Source organism: Callospermophilus lateralis, unplaced genomic scaffold (assembly GCF_048772815.1).
Source record: "Callospermophilus lateralis isolate mCalLat2 unplaced genomic scaffold, mCalLat2.hap1 Scaffold_96, whole genome shotgun sequence".
Classification (NCBI taxonomy): Eukaryota; Metazoa; Chordata; class Mammalia; order Rodentia; family Sciuridae; genus Callospermophilus; species Callospermophilus lateralis.
In genome coordinates this window covers 5,062,087-5,086,525 of record NW_027517776.1, presented here as the reverse complement: position 1 = coordinate 5,086,525, position 24,439 = coordinate 5,062,087, and the positions used below count along the sequence as shown (strand labels likewise).

Here is a 24,439-nt window from a genome sequence, read left to right as displayed (position 1 = left end):
ATGACTGGGTCCCGGGCGAGCAAAGAAGAACTACATTCCCTAGGATCCCTCGTGAGGCGGCTGTCGTGGGTTGGAAAAAAAATAATCCCAACATCCAGTTCTTAAAAGAAAACATTTGCATCTGAGAATAGAATTTGACACGTTTTCATGGTGTTAAAAAAATAGCTTTTAATGTTCTATTTCTCTTGAACAAAGACAGAGTGTGTACTACCAAAATGCAAGAATAATCTCACAAAGGTGAAGACAAGGGCTAGAGGAAAACAAAGTTGTAACATAGGAGACAAGCAAAGGGCATTGACAGGAGGATAGTACATGAAAATACCAAAATGTCAGATATGTGACATATGCAATGTGTAGTCCATATTGATATTAGTGTGGTCTAAGACTTGTTGAGGGTTGTCATTGGTTAGATTACTTGCTAGCATTTTTATCTTTTAACTAGGAGAACAGAATACTAGAGGAGGTCTGGTTTCTTGCCTCTATTCACTCTCTTTAGAACTTCTGTATGCTAATGTTAATTAAGGATATTTAATTTCTTCCACAGAAATGTTATTTGGGGCTATCCTCAGAATAAAACAACAACAAAAAGGGAATAATTATTTCTGAGGAGGGAGTAAAAAATGAGATTAAGGAGAAGCTTTAAGTCTTAATCTGCACATGTACTTAATGCTATTTTAAACAGTACATATAAATTTTATACACTCTTCAGGATGTGAAAGTTTCATAGTCTAAAGCAGTGAGAAATGTCATTTTCTTAAAACAATAGATGGATATGATGGAGGTATAGTAAAATCATTATAGTACATTATATAAAATCATTCATAGATAGAAAAAATATAGACTATTTTTTGGGCATAAATTAATTTTTCTACTAATAATATTTCTGTAAAAATAAAAAGTAAGCCAAAAGAAAAACAAAGATAATTCTATCTTTTTACTATAACTACTTAGAAGGTAGGGGTCTGATTATTTTGGGGGGTTATTTTCCTCAGTGCTGGAACTGTTACTTGTCAAGTGTTGGTGGTCCTTGTAGAAGTGCACCATCTGCTGGTGGAACTTGACTTTCATTTTATATTAAGCCTTTTAATGAGACTGAAATTAAAAAACAAACTACTATTGACAGCTAAAAGCCTGCAAGTCTCACTTGCTTTTCATTTCCTTTCCTCTTGTAAATAACATGTCCATGTTTACTTAGCACATTAGTATGTGGGAAAATTCTGAATGTTAGAATTTCAGGGACTGCTGCTTGTGGTTTACTTGGAGTTGTAATGGTTACACACTAGCCCATCCAGGTCAGTGGAACTGGAAGACTTAGGAAGACGAAAAATTATATCCTTTATATAGGTTCCTTTTATACATCACCACCTGAAAGTCAGTAACACCTGTATTGTTTTCTTTGCCTTAAAACATCTAACAAGTAATGAGCACACATTTGGAAGGAAAAACTCATAAACTGAATTCCTTAAATATTTTCAACCTTCTGTACTAAAATCCACACAAGTTTTACCCAATTCAATAGTGATAATTGAGCATTTTTTACTTACACTTCTTCAAAGTGTGCTTAAGTTATATGGTTAAATCTGTAAGCAACCAATAAAAAAGAATGCCACAATCAGTGTTTTTAATTTATTTTTAATGAGAAAGACATAACAAGCATATTTGTATACTGCTGTTCAGTAGAGAGTAATAATATTGTAGGAAAAAGAATTGCTATACTATCTCTGGCTTTGTATACTATTCTATTAATCTTTCTGGAAATTTGTAGTATATACTTGGGTATATAATAAAACTTTAAATTTATGTATTTTTAACACAGAACTACTTTGAAAGAACATTTGAGAATCCATAGTGGAGAAAAGCCTCATCTTTGTAGTATTTGTGGACAAAGTTTTCATCATGGAAGCTCATACAGGTAAGTAAAGCTATTTTTCCCTATGTGAGGTAAGATACAATTACATCTCCATTTTATTTATTTCTTATAATGTTTTTTGTTGAATATTTCTAAACATATGTAAAATTGTATAAAAAGCTTTCTCTACAATTTTTAATATTTATTTGCATTTTAAAGGATTTATAAAGAATATTATTAAATGTTTCCTCATTGCCAAATTTACTAAAGGTTTTACTAAGTTATTATTTTAATATTTATTTATTTTTCCTTGAATGAGAATTTATTTGGAACCTTTTTGTTTCAAATTTGGTGTTGTTTGTTTGTTTTTGCTTATGTTTTTGTTTGCAGTACTAAGGATCCAATCCAGGGCTTTGAGCATGCTAGGCAAATGCTATATCATTGAGTTACGTTCCCAGCTCTATTTCTTCATTCTTAATTATACAAGAATATCTTTAGTATAAAAACATGGCAAGTTTAAAACTCTAGAATTCTCAATTTTATGAATGAATCTCTGACCACATTTGAAGTTTATGAAAATGTTTTTCTAGATATATAACTGCTTTTTGGAAATGCTTGTATCATTTTAATTTTATGAATGGTTTCTAGAATTTTAGTCGTAAGGCTTTAGTGTTTACACTTTCATTTATCATTTTTCTCTTAAATTTAGACAGATTTTTTTTTTTCCTTTAGATCCAGTCCAGTTAGATTACTTATTTTAGTTATGGTAGAATCAACACTTATTTTGGCAACTTGAATGAGAGAGCTCTTCATTTTACTAGGAGATATATATATATGTATATGTATATGTATATACATACATATATATATATATATATATATATATATATATACAATGTGTATATATATATGTGTATACTGTATATGTGACAAAAGATAAGAATGTGTGTGTCTATATATATACACACACATTGTATGTATATATAATAGATTGTAGGGATAGAAGGATTCAAGTTAAATCAATTTTAATAATCAAAACCTTTATAATCTGTGTTTGAATGACTATAAAAGGAGTTCCATTTTCCTCAACTAGTGCAAAGAGTGGTAAAGTGTAATTTTCATAATGTTGAGTTTTTTATAATACAATAAATTCTGAACTATCAATTTATAAGTGGTATCACTTGTCTTCTGGAATAGTACTAATCTTCAGTTATTTGCTGTGTTATTTGCTATTATTATTATCATGTGTTTAGTCACTTGTACAGTTATTCCATTTGTCTGATTCTATTCCTGTAATATTCCTACTTTCGATGTTTCTAAGACTTGGCCAGTCAGATAACAACCCCAGATATTTGGTAGATTCATGAAATAGATTTAAGATCTAACATGCTGGGAAGAAATATTATCCAAAAGTGGTTTAAGCATGTGCAAATGTTAAAATGCTTTTTTGGAAGTGGTGAATAGAACCCTGGGGCCAATGAACAGAAGACTGAGAAAAGCTCTGAAAGTCACAGATAAAAGACAAATAGTACCTGAAGGAGGTTGGTTAGACAGCCCATTTTTCATTATGTATTCATTTTCATGTATTTGTCATCTGTTTCAGTGGTCTGCACTTTTTTTTTTCTTTATAGGCTTCACTTACGAGTCATCATGATGACAAAAGATATGAGTGTGATGAATGTGGATAAACATTTATTCGTCATGACCACCTTACAAAGCACAAAAAAATACATTCAGGTAGGCTATATTTTGTTTTTCTATTTTCAGAATTTTTTAATACCTAAAAAGAACATCATAATACATCATGTTTACATTAGCTGTAGTTTTAATAATTAGTTTTATATTGATTACTCCTTTTTAATGCTGATTCTAAAAGCCTTTCTGAAAGAAGTATCTAAAAGAGAAGTAATTTTATGACATTCCCTGAAATTTTAATCATATATTTGGTCACCCTTTGTAACTACAAAGTATAGTTTAAAATTTAATTTTAAACAAATTCTCAAAAAATTTGAATTTACATAACATGGTGATATGTGGAATTATTGCTATTGTCACATCCCTAATGGAAGAAACTGTGATAATATTTCCCACTTTGATTGTATTTGAGAAATAGTTAGCAAAATTTTGGTGTTTTTAAAGGAAAATGATTGTAATTGTTTATGTTATACTAAATTTTGAAAGCATCTTTGGAAAAGAGTATTTTAATAATCCTGATCAATTTCAGATCTTTATACTGTATTTATAATTTTTACATTCTGGGGATTTCTTTCATATTTTCCTCTTAGATTGATGTTCAGGAAGTTCTAAGAGAGTCAAATATGTGAACACAATAATGGGAAAGAGCCATCTCTAAGAGTACAGTAGAACAGGTGATTATTCTAATAAGCATAATTTAAAATATAAAGTATACAACAAATAGTAGTTATTTTCTTAAATCATATCAGTGAGGCAGATTGCAGTTATTTTCAATTTTTTGTAATTTTTAGTTTTTTATAGTTTTTTACTATTGGGGATTGAACCAGGGCACTTGACCACAGAGCTGCATCCCCAGCCTTTTTTTTGTATTTTTATTTATAAACAGGTTCTTGCTGAGTTGCTTTTGCTAAGGCTGGCTTTGAACTCAAGATCCTCCTGCCTCATCTTCCCTAGCTGCTGGATTACAGATGTGCGCTACCACACCCAGCTGAGATAGTGATTTTTAAAGACCAAGTATTTGTAGCTAAATGTAAAAATAGGAAATCACCTAGGATTTTTCATTACATTTGCATTTTGGCTCATTGCAAAAGTAAGAAATCCCACAGATGAAAATCTTTCAAAAGCAAAGTACAGGGGCTGGAGATGTGGCTGAAGCGGTAGCGGGCTCGCCTGGCATGCGTGTGGCCCGGGTTCGATCCTCAGCACCACATACAGACAAAGATGTTGTGTCCGCCAAATACTAAAAAATAAATATTAAAATTCTCTCTCTCTCTCCCTCTTTCTCACTCTCTCTCACTCTTTCTTTAAAAAAAAAGCAAAGTACAAAGATCTGAAAATGTTCAGGTCCTTTTTATAAATAGTAAAACAGCCTCTTTTCAATGTAATGTATGTTCATTTGAGGTGTTCACATCTAGACATATATATCTATATAAACAACTAAAAAATATCCTGGGTTTTAAAGTAATTTCATTTATTTTGCTCTTTTACATTGAAAGGTAAGATTTGAAATCTACAGCAGAAGGCTATTAATTTCTTTTCCAAGTAGATAAAGGATTTACATTCATGAAATTAAATATAGATTCCCTTAGGAAAGATGTTTAAGAAAGTAATATAAAGGAAATAGCCCAGAATAATAGGTGGTTTTACTTTCTTGGTTTATTTCCTAACATGTGATCTTATTGTTTGGTCATTTATTTATGGGGGGGGAAACAAACTGAAATGTATACTATAATCAAAGTATTTGGAACTTTATTTTTAGGTGAAAAGGCTCATCAATGTGAAGAATGTGGAAAATGTTTTGGTCATAGGGATCATCTCACTGTTCATTACAAAAGTGTGCACCTTGGTGAGAAAGCGTGGCAAAAGTGAGTGAAAAAGTAAAATTTTTCATAATTACTACATAGGCTGAGTCTTGATTGAGGAAGAGTTAGAGCTTTTTGTTTAATTAGGGATAGGTTAATCAGCTGTTTTTTTTTCTAGTTTATCATAACTTCTTTATAGATCTTAAAGAATTGAGCAAGGCATATTTTTTCCTACTTATTTTCACTGAATTGAAGGAGTAAGAGGGGGTAGACATAGACTTTGACTTAAATAATACTCTTGCAAATATCTTAGTCCTCACAATTAAATTTTACATTTGAGATTATTTAACTCAAAAATACTCTTAGGCACTATAGTATGCTGCTCACTAAGTCAACTTTTGGGTAATTTATAGTTTTATGTCTATGATAAAAATGAGGGGCAAGTATTTCATTCCTTGAAATTTATTTGATTTATAAGTGCAAATATCAAATATTTATTAAGAAGTGAAATGATGAGAGCATTGTCAACTTTTTGATGAATGTGAATTTTGAGATTGCTGCAGTTTCTAATCAGCCTCAGTATTTGTTTCTTTAATGTTTTAATTTACATAAAGTGAAATTTTCTCTTTTTAGAGAATAGTTCTGTAAGTCATATAATCACTACCATCAGAATACAGACTATTTCCATAACCTCAGAATTTATACCCTTTGTACTCAGTTGCTCTTCCCTTTAGCCCACTATTGATCTGTTTTTGTCCTATTAATTTTTTCTTGTATATTTAAATAGCTGATATTAAAACGTGATTTAAAATATTTGAAAATCTAAAGGCTTCTTTTTATGGATTTTTGAATATAACTGGAGGAATAAGAACCAGCAACAAGCTCCATACTTAAAAGTATTCATGTTTCTGTATAGTTCTATGCTTTATTCATTTGATAATTATATGTACAGTTATAAAATTAGGACTTATTTTCATTATTAGTATAAATTACATTGAAAAATGCAAACATTTTTATTTTCTTAAATATAAAGCAACCTTTCATCAATGTGATGTTTGTAAGAAAATTTTTAAAGGAAAATCAAGTCTGGAAATGCATTTTCGGACACATTCATGTAAGACTTAATGGGTACTTCATATATACTTTGGTGAGGTTATTCAGGAGTAAAATATGCCTATATATGTTCTTGGTTAAATCATTTTCCTCTTTAAGATGTCTACTCATTATGTTGGAGTTTATGTGAATAAGCAATATTGTGGTCTTCTAGTCTGTATTCTAAAAGCTTCAGTACTTTTGAATATCATTATTTAGAATTTGGAAAATTATTCTCCTATGTGGCTTATTCTCATCCATACATGTTTTGCTTATGTAATCCTCAGAGTAGTGATTATATATTTACTTCAACAGTTGTCTTGTTGAAACAGTAATACATTAGTTAAAATTGCCATAAACTGATAGAAATCTGGGATTAGATTTTAGCCTTGGTTCATATTTTTAAGTTCAAGGTAAATTGCCTTTATAAGATCTTTGTGTTGTAGTGTAGTATATAAAGTGTACAAATCTTAATGGACAGATCATTGAGTTTTTATAATTAACATGTCAATGTAGCCACCCCTCAGATCAACATGTAGAATACTGCCAGGACCCCAGAGGTATCTTCCCTGTCCCCTCCTTGCAGAGATAATGACTATGTTGACTTATATCAATAAAAATCAGTTGTGTCTGTTTGACCCTCATATAAATGGAATTACATAATAAGAACATTTTTTTTCAAGATCTGGCTTTCACTCAAAAGTATGTCTGTGAGATACTTTTAGGAGAGGTTTATTTTTATTCTCATATTAATATACCCTACTTTATTTTGTCCATTCTACTGTGAAGGAAGCATTGCTTAGTTCTTTGAACAGTCTTGTCCATATTTTTGCATAAACATGCAAAAAAATTAATTATTCTGGTATTATACCTGACCCTGCAATTCCTGGCAACAAGGATAGAAATTACTAAACAGGTTTTTAAGACAATCGTGTCCATTTGTACTACCACTAGCAGTGTAAGAATTCTAGTTGCTCCACATTTTCACCAATGTTTCATATTTTGTGTTAGTTCACCTGATGGATATGTAGCACTAATTGAAAGTAGCCTGTATTTGCATTTTTGTGATGAGTAGTGATATTCAAACCTCCCCATATTTTATATGCTTGCTGGCCATTTGGGCATCCACTATTATAATTAATTCTTCTCATTTTCTTAAATCTTTTTTTAAATTCATTTGTAAGAGTTCTTCTATATTAGTTGTTTTAGCCTGTTGCTGATTATGTATATTGTAGATATCTTGTTCTACTCTATGACTTATCTTTTCACTTTAGTAATGGTATCTTTCTTCTTTTGAAAAAAAATTTTTTTCAGTTGTCTATAGACTTTTATTTTTTTTTTATTTATTTTTATTGGTGCTGAGGATCGAACCCAGTGCCTCATACCTGCCAAGCAACCACTCTACCACTGAGCTACAGACCCATCCCCGGTAATGGTATCTTTCAATGAACAAAGATTCTGAATTTTAAAGACATCATGTATCTTTTCAAAATTTTTTATATTTATGTTCTTTTCTATTTTAAGAAACTTTTTTTATAATATGACTTATTTATTTTTTAATTATATATGACAGTGGAATGCATTACAATTCTTATTACATATATAGAGCACAATTTTTCATATTTCTGGTTGTATACAAAGTGTATTCACACCAATTCGTGTCTTTATACATGTACTTTAAAAAAATTTTTTTTTAATATTTATTTTTCCCTTAGTTGTTGATAGATCTTTATTTTCTTTATTTATATATGGTGCTGAGAATCGAACCCAGTGCCTCACACATACAAGGCAAGTGCACTACCACTGAGACATAGTCCCAGCCCTATACTTATACTTTTGATAATAATGATCATCACATTCCACCATCATTTATAACCCCGTACACCCTCTCTTCCCCTGCAACCCCTCTCCCTATCTAGAGTTCGTCCGTTTCTCCCATGTTCCCTCTCCCTATCCCACTATTAGTCAACCTCCTTATAGCAAAGAAAACATCGGCTTTTGCTTTTGGAGATTGGCTAACTTCACTTAGCATTATCTTCTTTAACCTAAAACATTTACCTGCAAATGCCATGATTTTATTCTCTTTTATTGCTAATTAATATTCTATCATGTATATATGCCACATTTTTTTTATCCATTAATCTATTGAAGGGCATCTAGTTTTGTTCCATAGTTTAGCTATTGTGAATTATGCTGCTATAAACATTGATGTGGCTGTGTCCCTGTAGTATGCTGTTTTAAGTTCTTTTGTACAGACTGAAGAGAGGGATAGCTGGGTTAAATGGTGGTTCCATTCTTAATTTTCCAAGAAATCTCTGTACTGCTTTCCATATTGGCTGCACCAATTTACAGTCCCACCAGCAGTGTACGAATGTACCTTTTTCCCCACATCCTAGCCAACACTTATTGGTGTTTGTTTTCATAAAAGCTACCATTCTGACTGGAGTGAGATGAAATCTTAGAGTGGTTTTGACTTGCATTTCTCTAGTTGCTAGTGATGATGAACATTTTTTTCATATATTTGTTGGTTGATTGTATATCATCTTCTGAGGAAGTGTCTCTTCAGGTCCTTGGCCCATTTATTGATTGGATTATTTGGGTTTTTTTTGGTAGTTAGCTTTTTGAGTTCTTTATATACCTAGAGATTAGTGCTGTATCTGATGCATGAAGGGTAAAGATTTGCTACCAAGATGTAGGCTCTCTAATCACCTCACAGATTGTTTCTTTTGCTGAGAAGAAACTTTTTAGTTTGAGTCCACCCCATTTATTGATTCTAGATTTTAATTATTTTAAAAGAAGTGCCACAGGAGTCTTATTAAAGAAGTTGGGACCTAAGCTCACATGATGGAGATTAGGGCCTACTTTTTCTTCTTTTAGACACAGGGTCTCTGGTTTTATTCCTAAGTCCTTGATCCATTTTGAGTTGAGATTCATGCATGGTAAGAGATAGGGGTTTAATTTCATTTGGTGCATATGGATTTCCAGTTTTCCCAGCACCATTTGTTGAAGAGGCTACCTTTTCTCCAGTGCATATTTTTGGCAACTTTGTCTAATATAAGATAATTGTACTTTTGTGGGTTAGTCTCTATGTTCTGTACCATTGGTCTACCAGTCTGTTTTGGTGCCAATACCATGTTGTTTTTGTTACTATTGCTCTGTAGTGTAGTTTAAGGTCTGGTATAGTGATGCCACCTGCTTCACTCTTCTTGCTAAAGATTGCTTTATCTATTCTGGATCTCTTATTTTTCCAGATGAATTTCATGATTGCTTTTTTATTTCTATGAGGAATGTCATTGGGATTTCGATCGGAATTGCATTAAATCTGTATATTGCTTTTTGAAGTATGGTCATTTTGATAATATTAATTTTGCCTATCCAAGAGTAAGGTAGATCTTTCCATCTTCTAAGGTCTTCTTTGACTTCTTTCTTTAGGGTTCTATAGTTTTTATTGTATAGATCTTTCATCTCTTTCATTAAGTTGATTCCCAAGTATTTTATTCTTTTTGAGGCTATTGTACATTGGGTAGTTTTCTACATTTCCATTTCTGAGGATTTATCACTGATATACAGAAATGCCTTTGATTTATGGGTTTTGATTTTATATCCTGCTACTTTGCTGAATTCATTTACTAGTTTTAGAAGTTTTCTGGTGGAACTTTTAGGGTCTTCTAGTTATAGAATCATATCATCAGCAAATAGTGCCAATTTGAGTACTTTTCCTATGTGTTATCTCTTTAATTTCTTTCACTATTTGCTCTTGGCCAGTGTTTCAAGAACTATGTTAAATAGAAGTGGTGAAAGAGGGCATCCCTGTGTTGTTCCAGTTTTTAGAGGGAATGCCTTCAATTTTTCTCCATTTCAAATGATATTGGCCTGGGGTTTAGCAAAGATAACCTTTATGATGTTGAGATATGTTCCTGTTATCCCTAATTTTTCTAGTGTTTTGAACATAAAGGAGTACTGTATTTCATCAAATGCTTTTTATGCATCTATTGAGATGATCTTATAATTCTTTTCTTTAAGTCTATTGATGTGATGAATTAAATTTATTGATTTCCGTATGTTGAACCAACCTTGCATCCCTGGGATGAATCTCACTTGATTGTGGTGCATGATCTTTTTGATATGTTTTTATATTCGATTTGACAGAATTTTATTGAGAATTTTTACATCTATGTTCATTAGAGATATTGATCTGAAGTTTTCTTTCTTTGATGTGTCTTTGCCTGGCTTTGGAATCAGGGTGATATTTGCCTCATAGAATGAGTTTGGAAGTGCTCTCTCTTTTTCTATTTCCTGAAATAAATTGAAGAGTATTGGTATTAGTTCTTCTTTAAAGATCTTGTAGAACTCGGCTGTGTATCCATCCAACCCTGGGTTTTTCTTGGTTTTTTAGACTTTTGATGGCATCTGCTATTTTGTCACTTGAAATTGATTATCCTGATTCAATTTAGGCAAATTATGTGACTCCAGAAATTTGTAGATGCCTTCGATATTTTCTATTTTATTGGAGTACAAGTTTTCAAAATAATTTCTAATTATCTTCTGTATTTCTGTATTGTCTGTTGTGATATTTTCTTTTTCATCACATATGTCAGTGATTTAGTTTTCTCCTTCTCTTTGTTAGCATGGCTGAGGGTCTATCAATTTTATTTATTTTTTCGAAGAACCAACTTTTTGTTCTGTCAATTTTTTCAATCGTTTCTTTTGTTTCAATTTCATTGATTTCAACTCTGATTTTAATTATTTCCTGTCTTTTGCTGCTTTTGGTGTTGATTTGTTCTTTTTTTCTTAGGGCTTTGAGATGTAATGTTAAGTCATTTATTCATTGACTTTTTCTTCTTTTAAAAAGAGGAATGAACTCCATGCAATGAACTTTTCTCTTAGAACTGCTTTCATCATGTCCCAGAGATTTCAATATGTTGTATCTGTATTGTCATTCACCTCTAAAATTTTTTTTAATCTCCTCCTTGATGTCTTCTGCAACCCATTGTTCATTCAGTAGCATATTATTTAGTCTCCAGGTGTTGGAGTGGCTTTTATTTCTTATTTTATCATTGATTTCTAATTTCATTCCATTATGATCTGATAGAATGCAGGGTAGTATCTCTACTTTTTTATATTTGCTAAGAGTTGCTTTGTGGCATAGTATGTGATCTATTTTAGAGAAGGATCCATGTGCTGCTGAGAAGAAAGTGTATTCACTCATTTGAAGAATGAAATATTCTATATATGTCAGTTAAATCTAAGTTATTGGTTGTATTAATGAATTCTGTAGTTTCTTTGTTCAACTTTTGTTTGGAAGATTTATCTAATGATGAAAGAGTTGTGTTAAAGTCACCAAAATTATTGTGTTGTGGTCTATTTGACTCTTGAACTTGAGAAGAATTTGTTTGATGAATGTAGATGCTTCATTGTTTGGGGCATATATATTTATAATTGTTAAGTCTTGTTGGTGTATGGTTCCCTTGAGCAGTATGTAGTGTCCTTCTTTATCCTTTTTGATTGGCTTTAGTTTGAAGTCTACTTTATTTGATATGAGGATGGAAATCCCTGCTTGCTTCTGCAGTCCATGTGAGTTGTATGTTTTTTCCAAACCCTTCACTTTCAGTCTGTGGATGTCTTTTTCTATGAGATGAATCTCTTGGAGCTAGCATATTGTTGTTGTTGTTGTTTTTTTTTTTAATCCAATCTGCTCGTCTATGTGTTTTGATTGGTGAGTTTAGGCCATTAACATTCAGGGTTATTATTTAGACATGATTTGTATTCCCATCCATTTTTATTTGTTTTTGTCATTTAACTTTACTAGGTTTCTCTTGTGATTAGATTTTCCTTTAGTGTAATCCTTCCCTCTGCTGATTTTCATCATTGTTTTTCATTTCCTTTTCTTGGAATATTTTGCTGAGGATGTTCTAGAGTACAGGCTTTCTAGTTGTAAATTCTTTTAACTTTTGTTTATCACAAAAGGTTTTCATTTCATCATCAAATCTAAAGCTTAGTTTTGCTGGATATAAGATTCTTGGTTGGCATTCATTTTCTTTCAGAGCTTGGTATATGTTGTTCCATGATCTCCTGGCTTTGAGGATCTGGGTTGAAAAATCTGCTGAGATATGAATTGGTCTCCCCCTATATGTGATCTGATTCCTCTCTCTTACAGCTTTTAAGATTCTATCCTTATTCTGTATGCTAGGCATTTTCATTATAATGTGCCTTGGTGTATATCTGTTTTAATTTTGTACATTTGGTGTCCTGTAAGCCTCTTGTATTTGGTTTTCCAGTTCATTCTTCATCCTTGGGAAATTTTCTGATATTATCTCAGAGAGATAGTGCATTCCTTTGATTTGAAACTCTGTGCCTTCCTCTATCCCAGTAACTCTGAGTTTTGGTTTTTTGATGCTATCCCATAATTCTTAAGATATTCTGTTCATGGTTTCTAACTATCTTCACTGTGAGGTCAACTTTATTTTCCAGGTTATATACTTTGTCTTCATTATCTGACGTTCTTTTTTCCAAGTGATGTAGTCTGTTGGTTATGCTTTCTAACTTTTTTATTTGATTTATTGTATTCTTCATTTTAAGGGTTTCTGATTGGTTTTCTTTCAGAGTCTCTATCTCTCTTTGGAAGTAATCTTTTGCTTCCTATATTTGCTCTCTTATTCATTGTTTGAGTAATCGATTTTTGCATATGTTTGCTCATTTAGGTCATTCTTTAGTTCACAGATCATTTTAATTATGAACCTTCTGAACTCCTTCTCTGACATTTCATCAACTTTCCTGTCCACGGGTTCTGTTTATTATAGTGTCCTGGTTTTTTGGGGGCACTTTCCTTCCCTGTTTTTTCATGTTGTCTATGTGTTTTCCTTTCTTGCAGTGTGGATCTGAGATATTACACTTTCTTTCCTATATTCTTATAGTACCCATGCAGATTGTCTGTACCACACTTGATATTGTGCTTCCAGACCCTGTTGGTGTCCCTTATTGAATGCTACTGCATCCTGGATCTGGGTCCTGTGTAAGCTGGTGTGGGTGGATCTGGGCCTCTGGGCTTGACCTCCCTTGGTAGTCTGCTGTTTGGGAGGGACAGTCCTGTGGCGGGTGTGGCTGCAGGAGGGGTGGACCAGGCCTACTGAGAGCCTGGGTCCCCTGCGGGCTGGTGTGGGAGGTCTGGGGTGGATCTCTGCTACTGCAGTAGTCTGCTGGTTTGAAAGCTTTAAAGAAACAAACTTCTTTAATTCAGATAATGAAGACAAACTGACCCCAGGTAATCGAAACTTTGGATGTCACTTTCTTAGAAGCTTTATTGTAACCTTCATATTTATATCTACGCATCTTGAATTTTTGTTGTTATTAAGGAGGGATGAATATTCCCATTTTGGCATATAGTTATCTAGATGTGATACCACTGTATACTGAAAGACTATTCTCACTGCATGTTGTTGATACATTTGTTTTAAATTAAGTGATCACATGTGTGGTTTGTCAATTCTATTATGTTCTATTGAACTATATGTATAGACTTTTAAAGTTTAGTAATGTGATGTTATGTTTAGTTTTGTATGTCAAACCTTACGTTTCTGGAATAAACACAGATTGATTCACGTTCTATTACTCTGTTAATGATATATTACCCTGTTCCTCCATCATGTTGTATTCACGATATAACATCCTGTTCCTGATGTATTACCCTGTATAGCTGAATTCAGTTTGTTTACTTGCTTTTATTTCTCTCCTCCTTTTTTTTTCTTTTCTTTTTTTCTTTCTCCCTTTTTCTCTATGTTCATGAGACATACTACCTATATTTTTTTCCTTGTAATGTCCCTTTCAGGCTTTGTTATAATGAGACTGGTAAAAAAAATGACATGGGAAATAATACATCTTTTTTGAAGTACGTAGAGGAGTTTGTGTAAAATTGGCATCATACTCTCAATATTTAGAAGAATTCAGTGGTAAATCCCTCTGAGTTTATTTATTTTATTTAGAGAAAGGTTTTAATTTTTTGCAGTGTTGGAGATCAAATCCAAGGTCCTCTTTGTGCTAGTCAAACACTTTACCACTGAGCTATGTCCCCAGTCTAATTAAAGATTCTTTAATAGTTATAGAGCTGTCAGATACTCAGTGTCTCTTTTGACTTTAAGATATTTGTATAATCTAAAATACCAAATCTTTTGGAAGAATTCAGGGTATTTTATTTATCTCTTTAATGATTATAGGATCTTTGGTTATAACCATTTTTCATTCCCATTATTGGTAATGTATTTTTTTACTCTGTCTTTTAAAGCTCTACATAATGAATTGATTCATTGCATTCTTCAAGTTTTGTATTCCATATTTTCACTATAATGCCATTAAAATATTTTCTAATATTCTGATTTTTTTCTCTTTAGATTTGATCATATATTTTTCCTTTACTGTCCATTCCTTCTTGCATTATCTTTGGCATCTATAATTATTTTCCTTCTGCATGAGAAACACCATATTCTCTTAGCTTTTATTTAACTAAAATGTTTTATTTTTACCTTAAGGAGGATAGTTTTTCTGGCTATAAAGTGACATTAGCATTTATTTTCTTATAGCACTTTAAATATGTCATCTCTCTTCTTAAAGCTTCTTTGACTTTTTTGAAATTTTTACTGTTGTTTTTATTGTTGATCACTTGAAAGAAATGTTTCCCAGTTGGTTTTGCTTTTACAGATTATTCTTTATCTTTGGTTTTCAATAGTTTTGCTCTTGTATTAATCAGCTTTTTTTGTTGATGTGACCAAAAGACCTGATGAGAACAATTAGAGAAAGCACAGTTTATTTGACTCATACTTTTAAATTTTTCAGTCCATAGATGACCAACTCTATAGCATGGGGCCTGAGATGAGGCAGTACATTATGGTGGAAGAGTAGGGCAGTGGAAGTCAGCTCAGAACATGGCAACAAGGAAGCAGAGGGAACTCTGTTCACCAGGGACAAAATACATACCCAAAGGCATGCCTCCAGTGACTTACCTCCTTCAGCCACACCCTCCCTGCCATTCATGTGGATAAATGTACTGATTAGGTTAAGGCTCTCATAACCCAATTCTTGTACTTTATTGCTTTGTCTCACACATGAGCTTTTTGGGAAAACCTTGTGTTTAAACCATAACAACTGTAGTATGACTTCATGTGTTTTTTGTTGTACTTGTTGCTTATATTTTGTGAAGCTTGTGGAACTTACTGCATCTACAACTTGCTGTCTCATTTTTTAGGAAGGTTCTCAGTCACATTCTCTTTAAATATAGCTTTATTATATACTCTGGGAATTCAAGTATTCATATGTTAGACCATTTCACTTTGTCATATATCATTGTCATGCTATTTTTTTATCCTATATCTCTTTATACGTTTATCTGGATATTTTCTATTGATACATTTTTGGTGGTAGTAATAATTTCTTCTATGGCATCCAATTTGCTGTTAAATCTACCTATCAAATTGTTATCTTCAATTGTTTAATTTTTCTAACTTTCCTTTCTACACATTCCAATTCCTTGGTGAAATTTTCTTTTTTGTATCTTCATGAACATATTAACCATATTGATTTTGATGTCTTAGCCTTATAAATATAGCTCTTTGAAATTTTTTGTAAATCTGCCACCATGTTTTCTTCTCTTGCCATTTGATCACCTGTTCCTGTTTCTGGCATGCCTGGTAATTTTGTATTGAACTTTGGATTTTGTAATTAAAAATTATCGACGCTCTTGAAGATGTGTTTTTTCAATGATTTAATATTCTTCTCACCAGCAGATGGAGCATGAAATGACCTTGCTTTATTTCTTTTTTTATTTCTGGTCTGTCTTCTAGTTCATCATATTTTGGGGTCTTTACTGAAGGAATGGTATCTTTTCTCACTTTGACGAGTCCTGAATTCTAATCTCTCTCAGCACCCCTTGGGACTGCTGAAGAAACTCAGTCCTTTAGCCCCTCAGCCCCTGGTCTCCAGTTGTCTCACTCAGGAAATGTTCATCTTTGGAATTGGCAGATATTTTGGTTCATTTTTCTATTCTTCTTCTTCTTCCTCCCTGCCCCGTCCAGGCTTCTGACCCCTCAAGTTCTTGATAGTCCAAAGCTCCAACTTTTGTCTTCTTATTCCAGTAAGATTTCCTCAAGCCCTAGGCTGCAATTTGACCTCATTTTCCCATAAACTGAATCTGAAAGCGCACTGAAGAGAGAAGAAAGCACCTCCATACTTCCTGTGTCTCTAGAACCTTGGGCCCATGGGTTCTGGCTGACTTGGTTGTGCTTCATTTGGTACCTTTAAAGAGTAGGCTTTTTGTGCTATGTTTTGATTTGTTTTGTTTTTTGAGCTTTTGTCTTCCCCTCACTCCAGCAAGAAACATGGTATGATATTAACTATCAAGTCTGAAATAAATGCCCCTCATTACATTTTAAGTACTAAATTTTAATCTAAAGATAGTTGATCCTGTGGGTTGCATTTTTAAATTCTAAAGGCTCATATGTGTTAGAATTATAACTGAGAAGTAGTTGGCATTTATTTGAGTATTGTTTTATTTTTTCTGGTGTGAATAGATTCCTTTCTATAGGTCCTGAAAAGTACCTTTCTTTGGTTGCTTATGTCTCTCATTTATGTTCCTCAGAGGCATAAAACTTGGTTTAATTGCTGTTAAATAGATAATTTTACTCTAGAAAATCTCACTATAAAATATTTTTTTATTCTATATTTCTCCTTTCATCGAGTTCATGTACTTATTTTTTGGCTTTTGCTACTTGTGTATCTTCATACAACCCAGATATATTTCATACATTTAATAACATCAACATTTCCTTTATGGATTTTGTCTTTTTATAAGCCCAAATTTATTTATTTTTCTATTGAAAATGACATCTGTTTAAAATGATAATAGATATCTCAAAGGATATGCCTATCAGGTTCCAGTTTTCTAAAAGTATTGTTGTACACTAGAACTAATTGGCTCTTTAAGTTAAAGAAAAGAAGGAAGGAAGGAAGAAAATCTTTGTATTTATAAAAGCATTTTCATGAAGACACTCATAGAAGCCATTATGCCTAATAAAATGCCAAAGGAAAACACTTAAAACTCACGTTTTTATCTTTAAAAATCAAATCTATGCTTTTTGGTGGTGTGTGTTATGCTGCTGTATTAGTGTTTTTATTTTCAAGGACAATCATAGAATGCTCCTTGCATGTCATATATTGATGTCAGGGATTTATAGAAAGAACTTATAATTCTTACATCTTAACAGTATAAGCTTTTTTTTTCTTTCTCACTCTCAAAGCAGTATGAATTTTGTCATTGTCTCTAATTCTAGGCATTCAACTGTAAAATCAAATGTCAGAGACAGCGCATCCTATATATAGTTAAAAAGTACTTCCTTTTCAGAAATGTTACTTCTTTATATAGTGTATTACTTCATGTCTCACTTTCGTTCTAATAACATTGGTAATGCTGTTAGTCTAGAACCAAGTAGAAATCTAATGGTAGCAGGTTCCCAGCATCCCCATCTGTATAAATTTTGTCAGTGGTTTGTCAGTGGTGTAATGGGCTGCAAAATATTAAACAATAATACCTAAGGAGTAATCATTTGAAATAGTTTCTCAGCTCCAAGATAGTTCTCTCTTTAATTTTCTACAAGAATAGATTATGTTTTAAATGGAGAGCTGAAGGAGATAAGGATAAAAAAAACCCGTATAAGGGCTGGGATTGTGGCTCAGCGGTAGAATGCATGCAAGGCCCTGGGTTCGATCCTCAGCACCACACAAAAATAAATAAACAAAATAAAGGTATTGTATCCAACTACTTCTAAATATATATCTCCCATGTAACAGTAGATATGTAATCTCATTTGTAATAGTAGATATGTAATCTCATTTGCTTTTGTATATTGCAATATTATCATGCCTGTATTTATTTTCTATTGATGGTGTAATAAATTACCACAAATTTAGCAGCCTAAACAATATGTATTTATGAACTTGTAGTTCATTGGGCTAAGATCTAGGTGTTGGTAGGGTTGTATTTTTTTCTGAGGCCTCTTAGGAAAAATGTACTTATCAATTCCTGAGGTTCTTGGCAAAATAGAATTCTTGGAGTTCAGGGCTAGAACCAAAGTTCTAATTTTCTTGTTGGTGGCAAGCTAAGAGCCTTTTACAACTTTTAGTGTCCTGGGTCCTGCCGGGTTCCCTTCTTCCATTTTCAAAGCCAGTAATTTGGGGCTGAGTTCTCTTGTCACTTGTCTCTCACCCATTATTCTTCAGTTAGCAGACAGTTCTTAAGACTCTTTCAGTTATATTGGACTCACCTCCATAATCCAATAAATCTGTCCATTTTAGATCCTAAACTTGATCATATCTGCAAAGTTCCATTTACTGTGTGATATAATGTATTCACAGCTTCTGTGGATTAGAATGTGTACCTCTTTGAGGGACCATTATTCTGCCTATCACACTGGCTAACCTAGAAATTTTTAATGCCTTATATAAAAAAGCAAATTAATCTATAGTGTGAGATCCTTGACTCAGGAATTGAAAACTGATCTAGCCTTCTAATTCTTTCCCATCAACTTTTCTTATTTAGACCTTGGGCTAGAGATGATTATGACTACTTCTCATTCTGATCCAAAGAAAAAGGTTGATCAGATTTTCTGTTATGATTTTTATCTTCCTTGGATAGAAGAAAATAAGTTTAACGAAACTTTTGGAGGCTATAGTGGGAATAAAGTGAGAAATGATAATTAGTGCTGAGCAGTGTTATTTCAGTTTCCCATTTAGGTAGTATTATTATTTCCTGTTACAGGTGAGGAAACTAGGCTTAGTAGAAGTTGTTAGCTTGCTTAAGGTTTGGCTAGTAAGTTGTGTAGCCACAACTCAAGCCCATATCTTTCTAATATTTAACTAATTGTTTTCATCACTTTACTATACTATCCCTTTTTGTGATAGCATTTAATTTAATATGATTGTTCTTATTAAGGTCTTACAAGTATGCAGATGGAAACCTTGCAATTTAAGTTATCATTTTATCAATTGGGTACACTTTACAATTAATTTTATTTTTTTCATACAGGTGAAAAACCATACAAGTGTCAAACTTGCAATCAATCTTTTAGAATTAAAAAAACCTTAACAAAACACCTGGTTATTCATTCTGATGCCCGACCTTTCAACTGTCAGCATTGTAATGCAACATTTAAGCGGAAAGACAAGTTGAAATACCATATTGACCACGTTCATGAGATAAAAATCTCCTGATGATCCTATCAGTACTTCTGAGGAAAAACTTGTGTCTTTGCTGGTAGAGTACTCATCTGATGATAAAATCTTTCAAACAGAAACAAAACAATATATGGACCAGCCCAAAGTTTATCAACCAGAAGCCAAGACTATGTTACAGAATATATCTGCTGAAGTGTGTATTCCAGTAACATTGGTTCCAGTTCAGATGCCTGATACTCCGAGTGACCTGGTACTACCACACTCCCACCATCTTCTCATGAGATTCTGTCACCACAGCCACAGTCAACTGATTATCCACATGCAGCTGATTTAGCTTTCCTGGAAAAATATACTCTTACTCCTCAACCTGCAAATATAGTTCATCCAGTCCGACCTGAACAAATGCAAGATCCTAGAGAACAGTCTTACCTTGGAACACTACTAGGCCTTGATAACACTACTGCTGTTCAGAATATTTCTACTAATGAGCATCATTCATGAGTAAACATTCCACAGACTTTATGATGGTTATGTGCTAAATGGTAGCTAAAACCTGGTGGCTTTTAAGCTAGTAGGGCTGCTATTTTTTCATTTTTTGTAGTTTCTCAAGTCCTCAGAACAGTTTCAGATCAAGAAAACAGTGTATCTCTGTTGACTGAATACATGAATATTTGGACATAATTTGGCATAATATTTGAAGTAAACATTTTTGTGATTTTTTTTTAATGGTTAGTGCTAATTTTTAATAGGTTCTTGAACTTTTCAGAATTAGCTACTGACATTATGGGGATTTTTTTAATCATCAGTGGAGAGTTTTATTCTTTAGCCTTATATCTTTTCTTCTTTCCCTATTTTACAAACAAGTTAAGAACCATGTAGCCCTTAAGAAAGAGTGTAGAAGTATACTGATAATTTCTTATCCTAACTTATTTTATCTACATTTTTAATTGAAATTAAGAATTTGAATATATAAGAAAGTCTTGGGTATATTTGTGATGTCTTGCCATCTATGCATAACTTCAGGTATAATAATGCTTCAGACTTTTGACATACTCAAAGCCAGAAGCTAATTTATATAAGATTAGCATGTTAAAAGAAATGTTGGATTGAAATGATAATCCAGCTATTCAGGGTTTGCCTTTACTTGAGTTATTATGAATAATAAATGCAAACATTGATCTATGCATTAAATTATACAAGTTAAAAAAGTGTTAGATGAAAAATATGATAGCCTTAACTAGATATCTCCAAGGTAAGTTAACCTTTTGATCTTTTTTTGTCATTTATTTCAGGAACATTAACAGTATGTCATAGCATATATCTTCGTCTCATTAATGAAGGAGCAGTTATGACTAATTAGTGACACAATTGAATGCACTACTTTTGAGTTTCATTTACTTTGACAGATTGAAAGTGGGATAAAGAACCTGCTTACTTCATGTATAATCGTTAGAAAAGATGCCAAACAAATTCTAAAATTTGCACCTACTTTACTTTAATTGAATGAAGCTACTACTTGTTTACAGATTCAAATACAATCCAGATCTTTATTTTTGCTTTCATAATTAGTGGAATGTTCATAATTATCCTTGATTCTTATTTTTTTTTTATGAGACACAAGTTGAGGACTTGGAGAAAAGAAATAGCAGTTAACAATGAAAGCTCACTGATTGAATTTGAGGAAAAACATTGAAATTATAGAATATCTTTAAAGATATGCACTTTCCATATTTTCAAGTAAATTTAAACTTACACTAGGATAATGTTTCCTAGTAGTATTGCTTGAGGATTAGACTGGACAGGGTTGATTTATTATTGATTTGTCATTTATCTGTAAACTACTAGAAAATAGCAGTTCTCAAAGTTTCCCATTTTAATTTTGTTTACACTCCCAATTGTTTTAAGCACTTTTTTGTGTGTAAACTGTAAAGTCTGGCCTGGCCCTTGTGAATAAGAAAATCACAAATAAAATAATGAACTTTTAGTGAATAAAATTTAACCAGTTAGTAACGGAAGAAACTGATGAAGCACTTAAGAAATGAAGGTACTTTATAGGAAAATTTGCCATGTTAGTGAAAATAAAAACAAAAAAAAAATGTTGAGAATTGAAGCATTTAACCAAAGTAGCTCATATAAATAATAAAACCAACGTAAGTTTTGCCTCATTTATTAAGGTTTAGTTATAATTTTCTTAGGACCAGTAGACATAATTACTATATTATCTCTTCTTTCTAAAGCACTCTCATTTACTTTATGTGGAAATGTTATACCTGGGGTACTTACATGATTGAGCTTGACTATAAGGTACTGTTAGTCTAGTCTTTCAGATTGACTGTTAAAAATACATCTTTATGATTTTTATTATAAAGACTGACAAGATTTTAACTAAAAATCTTAACTATAATAAAAAATAAATCATACCTAAAAATATACTTTGCCTTATATATAAGCTAATATAGAAAAATTTGGACTCACAAAAAGGCAAATGGTATATATATATATATATATATATATGGTATATTGAATATTTGGTGGCCAAAAAAAAGAGGATATTGCATTTTCACATTGAAAAGAATACTTTGCCGTTTGAAGGTATTCACTTTATGGTTCTTTTAATAATGTTCTGATGTTTTAAATATATGGTATAATTGTAGGGATTGGTTTACATAGAACTTTTCTGAGAAACATCTCTTATGTAAAGTGAAATACAATTGTATAATTGTATTTAGTTATTATTGAAGATAAATTAAACTTGAATAGTGGTTTACTGTTTTCTAAAATGCTTTCACTTATTATCTCATTTGAACCTCATAACCAGCTCTGAAATAGAAAGGACATGGTGTATTCCCATTTTGTAGAGAAAGAATCGGAGGTTAAGATGAAAGGACACATTTAAATTCATGTGATCAGTAAGTTGCAGAGTTACCAGTAGAAAAGAAGAAACATGGCATTAATGGTGGCTTACTATGTGTCAGGGATTACATTCCCTCACTTAACTGTAACCCTGTCTGGTAGAGAGTTTAATTCTTATGAAGAAGCAACAAAAAGAAAACTAATCTGCTGCCTTGAATTTCCAGAAATTTAAGAAATTTTGAAATTGGGAAAACCTCATTGATTTGGGCAAACTGAATGTATGTAAGCTTTTGCATTGGGCACAAAAAGCATAAAATGAAGCCTACTCTTTTCAGTTTACCTTTCTATAACCCTGTAATCCATTTTATTTTATAACTATCCTTAAAAGTTTGACTTAAGTTTAGCCTTATTGAGAATTGTTATTTTATAAACATAATTTATTGTTTTAAGTTAATTTTTTAGCAGATAGCAATTAGCACTTAGTCTGTAAATTGAATAATTTATCAAGTGCAGAAATTTATTAACCTAATCTGTTTTGACTTAAATGCACCAAAGATTTTTAGTAGGTATTAAATAGTCTTAAAAATTTTAAATTCTTTGTTGTTTGAATAAGTATTTGTCCAAAGAATCACAGTTGAAGTCCTAGAAATATGGGTTTAAAGAAAAAACAAAAACAAACAAAAAAACTAGTTTGAATACTGAGATTAAGTATTAACTGTTTGTGTTTATATGTATAACAATAAAAACAGACAAAAATACTCTGGGAATACTATACTGACAAACCAATTATAAGTAAGCATACTCAGTTTTCTTAAGTTTAATTGAATGTTGTTTTTAGTGAACACTATCAAATGCTAAATAATCTTATTTTTTAAACTACGTTATCAAAATAATTTTTGCCTTAGAAATTTTGGGGGGGTTAAGTTGTTATTTATATAAACCCACCTATTTATATATAAACCCACCTATTTTTTGCAGCCTAAAATACCATTTGAGATTAGGATTTGTTCCTCATACCAGCAAGACATAACCAGTAACTATAAGGTAATAGTTTTTGCATGCTTTTGAGTAATTTAGACATTCATTGCTGAGAAAAGAGGAGTAGCAAAAGTAGGGTTTTAAATTGGTGCTTTAGTGAGTGATTTTCTTTTAAGTGATGATAGGTCATGAAATAATTACAAATGTTCTGTGAAACTTAAAGTGTCCAAACATGTTTGCAGAGTGACCATAAAATATTAGTTAAGGGCTAATAAATAATTAAACATCATTCATTGCTTTTCACTCTGTAATTGTTAACAAATTCAATACAGTTGAACTGGTATGTTTATAAGCCTGAATTTTCTTCTTACCATATCATTCTAATATAATTGATGAAAAGTCAGATTTTAAGCATTAGCTCTTTGACAGTGTCATTTTATACCATCTTTTCTTGACTATTTTGTGCCTTTTCAAAATGTTGTACTTGCTTAGTTGATTCTGCTAGCTAGATTGTACTGGTTAATAAATGATTTTGTTTTGTTTTGAGTTTCTTGTTTGTTATGGGTCTTATGTTTGTGTTGCCTGCTGGTTAGGCAACAACTTGTTTAGGTTGTTTTATGTTTATGTAGGAAAATTGGCACTAAGCGCTAGTGTGAACATTTGTTTTTATGATTTACATGTCATTTTTAAAAATCTGTATTGTAGCCTATATAGTTAACTGTGAAGTCACTCCTGGGCCTGTCTTTAAATGCTTATTAGAAGAGTCTAACAAATAAAATGAATAGTGTGTCTGTCTCTCTCTCTATCTTTTTAGATAATCATAACCACGCAGTTACCATAACCACACTGTTCTGCACTGAGTGACTTCTTATTTTAATTTGCCTAAATCTGAACAAGAGGTGATGGTTTGAGATCAGATTCCCATTAGAAGCAGCAATATCCCAACCAATATATA

The 24,439-nt window shown here is 32.0% G+C and overlaps 1 pseudogene; it reads left to right on the top strand.

The window, feature by feature from the left end:
- Positions 1–20,154, top strand: LOC143641335 (zinc finger and BTB domain-containing protein 41-like; annotated as a pseudogene).
- Positions 20,155–24,439: the final 4,285 nt, after the last annotated feature.